The 6397-nt window shown below is 41.6% G+C and overlaps 1 non-coding gene across 1 annotated transcript; it reads left to right on the plus strand.

Moving 5' to 3' along the window:
• Positions 1–6290: 6290 nt before the first annotated feature.
• On the plus strand, positions 6291–6397 carry LOC112752265 (small nucleolar RNA R71). The gene has a single exon (XR_003176711.1). It is a non-coding gene; the product is annotated as a small nucleolar RNA R71 (small nucleolar RNA).

Here is a 6397-nt window from a genome sequence, read left to right on the forward strand (position 1 = left end):
CTACTTTTAATCCTCTCTGGAAAATGGTCCGATGCGCTATCACTACATGGCTAATCGTCTGGAGGCATCACCCTTGTCAATGGCTGCATCCTATCCTCTTGTGAAAATGGTCCAAATGCTCTGTCACAGCACGGCTAATCATCTGAGGTTCTCGATCGTACTGGAATAGGATTCACCCTCCTTTTGCGTCTGTCATTATGCCCAGCACTCGTGAGTTTGAAGTCCATCACAGTCATTCAATCCCAGAGTCCTACTCGGAATACCACAGACAAGGTTTAGACTTTCCGGACTCTCATGAATGCCGCCATCAATCTAGCTTATACCACGAAGATTCTGATTAAGAGATCCAAGAAATACTCATTCAATCTAAAGTAGAACGGAAGTGGTTGTCAGGCACGCGTTCATAGGGAATGATGATGATTGTCACGTTCATCACATTCAGGTTGAAGTGTGAATAAATACCTTAGAAGCGGAATAAGTTGAATTGAATAGAAAAACAGTAGTACTTTGCATTAATCTTTGAGGAACAGCAGAGCTCCACACCTTAATCTATGGAGTGTAGAAACTCTACCATTGAAAATACATAAGTGAAAGGTCCAGGCATGGCCGAATGGCCAGCCCCCATGATCTAAGAACCAAGCATCCAAAGATGATCAAAGATGATCCAAAGATGTCTAATACAATAGTAAAAAGTCCTATTTATAATAAACTAGCTACTAGGGTTTACAAAAGTAAGTAATTGATGCATAAATCCACTTCCGGGGCCCACTTGGTGTGTGCTTGGGCTGAGCTTGAATGTTACACGTGCAGAGGCTCTTTCTGGAGTTGAACGCCAGGTTGTAACGTATTTCTGGCGTTCAACTCTGGTTTGTGACTTGTTTTTGGCGTTTAACTCCAGACAGCAGCATAGAACTGGCGTTCAACGCCCTTTTACGTCATCTAAACTCGTTTAAAGTATGGACTATTATATATTTCTGGAAAGCCCTGGATGTCTACTTTCAAATGCAATTAGAAGCGCGCCATTTTGAGTTCTATGGCTCCGGAAAATCCACTTTGAGTGCAGGGAGGTCAGAATCCAACAGCATCAGCAGTCCTTCTTCTACCTCTGAATCTGATTTTTGCTCAAGTCCCTCAATTTCAGCCAGAAAATACCTGAAATCACAGAAAAACACACAAACTCATAGTAAAGTCCAGAAATGTGAATTTAGCATAAAAACTAATGAAAACATCCCTAAAAGTAACCAGATTCTACTAAAAACATACTAAAAACAATGCCAAAAAGCGTATAAATTATCCGCTCATCACAACACCAAACTTAAATTGTTGCTTGTCCCCAAGCAACTGAAAATCAAATAGGATAAAAAGAAGAGAATATACTATAAATTCCAAACTATCAATGAAACATAGCTCCAATCAGATGAGCGGGACTTGTAGCTTTTTGCCTCTTGAATAGTTTTGGCATCTCACTTTATCCATTGAAGTTCAGAATGATTGGCATCTATAGGAACTCAGAGTTCAGATAGTGTTATTGATTCTCCTAGTTCAGTATGATGATTCTTGAACACAGCTATTTTATGAGTCTTGGCCGTGGCCCTAAGCACTTTATTTTCCAGCATTACCACCGGATACATAAATGCCACATACACATAATTGGGTGAACCTTTTCAGATTGTGACTCAGCTTTGCTAAAGTCCCCAATTAGAGGTGTCCAGGGTTCTTAAGTACACTCTTTTTTTGCTTTGGACCTTGACTTTAACCGCTCAGTCTCAAGTTTTCACTTGACACCTTCACGCCACAAGCACATGGTTAGGGACAGCTTGGTTTAGCCGCTTAGGCCAGGATTTTATTCCTTTAGGCCCTCCTATCCACTGATGCTCAAAGCCTTGGGATCCTTTTTATTTACCCTTGCCTTTTGGTTTTAACGGTTACTGGATTTTTGCTCTTGCCTCTTGGTTTTAAGAGCTTTGGCTTTTTCTGCTTGCTTTTTCTTTTTCTTTCTATTTTTTTTCGCTATTTTTTTTTCTGCAAGCTTTGTTCTTTGCTGCTTTTTCTTGCTTCAAGAATCATTTTTATGATTTTTCAGATTACCAGATAACATGTCTCCTTATCATCATTCTTTCAAGAGCCAACATATTTAACATTCTTAAACAACAACTTCAAAAGACATATGCACTGTTCAAGCATTCATTCAGAAAACAAAAAGTATTGTCACCACATCAATATAATTAAACTAAGTTCAAGGATAAATTCGAAACTCATGTACTTCTTGTTCTTTTGAATTAAAACATTTTTCATTTAATAGAGGTGATGGATTCATAGGACATTCATAACTTTAAGGCAAAGTTACTAAATACTAATGATCATGTAATGAAGACACAAACATAGATAAGCACTTAACATAGAAAATGAAAAACAGAGAAAGTAAGAACAAGGAATGAGTCCACCTTAGTGATGGTGGCGTTTCCTTCTTGAGGAACCAATGATGTCCTTGAGCTCTTCTATGTCTCTTCCTTGTCTTTGTTGCTCCTCCCTCATTGCTTTTTGATCTTCTCTAATTTCATGAAGGATGATGGAGTGCTCTTGATGTTCCACCCTTAATTGTCCCATGTTGGAACTTAATTCTCCTAGGGAGGTGTTGATTTGCTCCCAATAGTTTTGTGGAGGAAAATGCATTTGAGGCATTTCCGGGATCTTATGGTGATGAGCTTCATGCGTCTCTTGAGATCCATGAATGGGCTCTCTTGCTTGCTCCATCCTTTTCTTGGTGATGGGCTTCTCTTCCTCAATGGGAATGTCTCCTTCTATGAAAGCTCCAGCTGAGTAACATAGATGGCAAATAAGATGAGGAAAAGCTAGCCTTGCCCCAGGAGAGGGCTTTTCGGCTATTTTGTAGAATTCAAGGGAGATGACTTCATGAACTTCTACTTCTTCTCCAATCATGATGCCATGGATCATGATGGCCCGATCCACAGTAACTTCAGATCGGTTGCTAGTGGGGATGATGGAGCGTTGGATGAACTCCAACCATCCTCTAGCCACAGGCTTGAGGTCCAGTCTTCTTAATTAAACTGGCTTGCCTTTGGAGTCAATCTTCCATTGAGCTCCTTCCACACATATGTCCATGAGGACTTGGTCCAACCTTTGATTAAAGTTGACCCTTCTAGTGTAGGGGCGTGCATCTCCTTGCATCATAGGCAAGTTGAACGCCAACCTCACGTTTTCCGGACTAAAATCTAAGTATTTCCCCCGAACCATAGTGAGATAATTCTTTGGGTTCGGGTTCTTACTTTGATCATGGTTCCTTGTGATCCATGCATTGGCATAGAACTCTTGAACCATTAGGATGCCGACTTGTTGGATGGGGTTTGTTAGAACTTCCCAACCTCTTCTTTGGATTTCATGTCAGATCTCCGGATACTCATTTCTCTTGAGTTTGAAAGGGACCTCAGGGATCACCTTCTTCTTGGCCATAACATCATAGAAGTGGTCTTGATGAGCTTTGGAGATGAACCTTTCCATCTCCCATGACTCGGAGGTGGAAGCTTTTGTCTTCCCTTTCCCTTTTCTAGAGGATTCTCCAGTCTTAGGTTCCATCAATGGTAATGGAAAAACAAAAAGCTTATGCTTTTACCACACCAAACTTAGATTATTGCTCTCCCTCGAGCAAGAGAAGAAAGAAGAGATGAAGAAGAAGAAGAAATGGAGGTGAGGGAGAGAGAGATGTGTTTCGGTCAAGAAGGGGAAGAGAGGGTTGTGTTGTGTGAAAATGTGGAAGAATGGAGGGCTATATATAGGGAAGGGAGGGGGGTTAAGGTTCGGCCATATAGGGTGGGTTTGGGTGGGAAATTGATTTTGAATTTTGAAGGTAGGTGGAGTTTATGAGGTAGGTTTATCGGGAAAAGTGGATGGATGTGAGTGGTGAAGTGGTGATAGGGAAGAGAGATTGAGGTGATTGGTGAAGAGTTTTGTGGAAGTGTGTTTATGGGATTGTGTGAAAGAGGGGTGAGAAGAAGTGAGTGGAGGTAGGTGAGGATCCTGTGGGGTCCACAGATCCTGAGGTGATCCTGTGGGGTCCACAGATCCTGAGGTGTTCCAGAATTTACAACCTTTCACCAAATTGGGCATGCAAAATGCCCTTGCACACAACTCTGGGCGTTCAGCGCCAGATTGGTGCTTGTTCTGGGCGTTGAATGCCCATTTGTTACCCATTTCTGGCGTTGAACACCAGAACCATGCTTGTTTTGGGCGTTCAGCGCCAGCTCTTCTCCAGGGTGTAATTCTGGTGTTCAAACACCCAGATGCTGCCCATTTTGGGCGTTCAGCACCAAAACCATGCTCTGTTCTGGCGTTGAACGCCAGCCAGATGCTTCTTACTGGCGTTTAAATGCCAGTAAGGTCCTCCTCCAGGGTGTGATTTTTCTTCTGCTGTTTTTTATTTCATTTTCAACTTTTATACTTATTTTGTGACTCCACATGATCATGAACCTAATAAAACATGAAAGAACAATAAAATTAGATTTAGATAAATAAAAATTGGGTTGCCTCCCAACAAGCGCTTCTTTAATGTCGATAGCTTGACAGTGGGCTCTCATGGAGCCTCACAGATGTTTAGAGCATTGTTGAGACTTCCCAACACCAAACTTAGAGTTTGGATATGGGATTTCAACACCAAACTTAGAGTTTGGTTGTGGCCTCCCAACACCAAACTTAGAGTTTGACTGTGGGGGCTCTGGTTGACTCTGTTTTGAGAGAAGCTTACTGTGCTTCCTCTCCATGTTTACAGAAGGATGACCTCGAGTTCTAAACACAACGGAGTCCTCATTCAATTGAAGGACTAGTTTACCTCTGTCAACATCAATCACAGCTCTTGCTGTGGCTAAGAAGGGTCTTCCAAGGATGATGGATTCATCCTCATCCTTCCCAGTATCTAGGACTATGAAATCAGCAGGGATGTAAAGGCCTTCAACCTTTACTAACACGTCCTCTACTTGTCCATAAGCCTGTTTTCTTGAATTGTCTGCCATCTCTACTGAGATTTTAGCAGCTTGCACCCCATAGATTCCCAGTTTCTCTATTACAGAGAGGGGCATGAGGTTTATCCCTGACCCAAGGTCACATAGAGCCTTCTCAAAGGTCATGGTACCAATGGTACAAGGTATTAAGAACTTTCCAGGATCCTGTTTCTTCTGAGGCAATGTCAGTTGATCCAGATCACTCAGTTCATTAGTGAACAAGGGAGGTTCATCTTCCCAAGTCTCAATACCAAATAATTTGGCATTCAGCTTCATGATTGCACTAAGAAACTTGGCAGTTTGCTCTTCAGTAACATCCTCCTTTTCTTCAGAAGAGGAATACTCATCAGAGCTCATGAATGGCATAAGGAGGTTCAATGGAATCTCTATGGTCTCTAGATGAGTCTCAGATTCCTTTGGTTCCTCAGAGGGAAACTCCTTATTGATCACTGGACATCCCAGGAGGTCTTCCTCACTGGGATTCACGTCCTCAACCTCCCTTACAGGTTCGGCCATGGTGGTTATGTCAATGGCCTTGCACTCTCCTTTTGGATTTTCTTCTGTATTGCTTGGGAGAGTACTAGGAGGGATTTCAGTGATCCTTTTACTCAGCTGGCCCACTTGTGCTTCTAAATTTCTAATGGAAGACCTTGTTTCATTCATGAAACTTACAGTGGCCTTGGATAGATCAGAGACTAAGTTTGCTAAATTAGAGGTATTTTGTCCAGAGTTCTCTGTCTATTGCTGAGTGGATGATGGAAAAGGTTTACTATTGTTAAACCTATTTCTTCCACCATTATTAAAGCCTTGTTGAGGCTTTTGTTGATCGTTCCATGAGAGATTTGGGTGATTTCTCCATGATGGATTATATATGTTTCCATAAGGTTCACCCATATAATTTACCTCTGCTATTGCAGGATTTTCAGGATCATAAGCTTCTTCTTCAGAAGATGCCTCTTGAGTACAGTTGGATGCAGCTTGCATTCCATTCAGACTTTGAGAAATCATATTGACTTGCTGAGTCAATATTTTATTCTGAGCCAATATAGCATTCAGAGTATCAATTTCAAGAACTCCCTTCTTCATAGGCGTCTCATTATTCACAGGATTCCTTTCAGAAGTGTACATGAACTGGTTATTAGCAACCATGTCAATGAGTTCTTGAGCTTCTGCAGGCGTTTTCTTTAGGTGAATGGATCCACCTGCAGAAGTATCCAATGACATCTTAGCTAATTCAGACAGACCATCATAGAATATATCCAGGATGGTCCATTCTGAAAGCATGTCAGAAGGACACTTTTTGGTCAGTCCTTTGTATCTCTCCCAAGCTTCATAGAGGGATTCACCTTCTTTCTGTCTGAAGTCTGAACATCCACTCTAAGCTT

The sequence above is a fragment of the Arachis hypogaea genome, chromosome 15 (genome assembly GCF_003086295.3).
Source record: "Arachis hypogaea cultivar Tifrunner chromosome 15, arahy.Tifrunner.gnm2.J5K5, whole genome shotgun sequence".
Taxonomy (NCBI): Eukaryota; Viridiplantae; Streptophyta; class Magnoliopsida; order Fabales; family Fabaceae; genus Arachis; species Arachis hypogaea.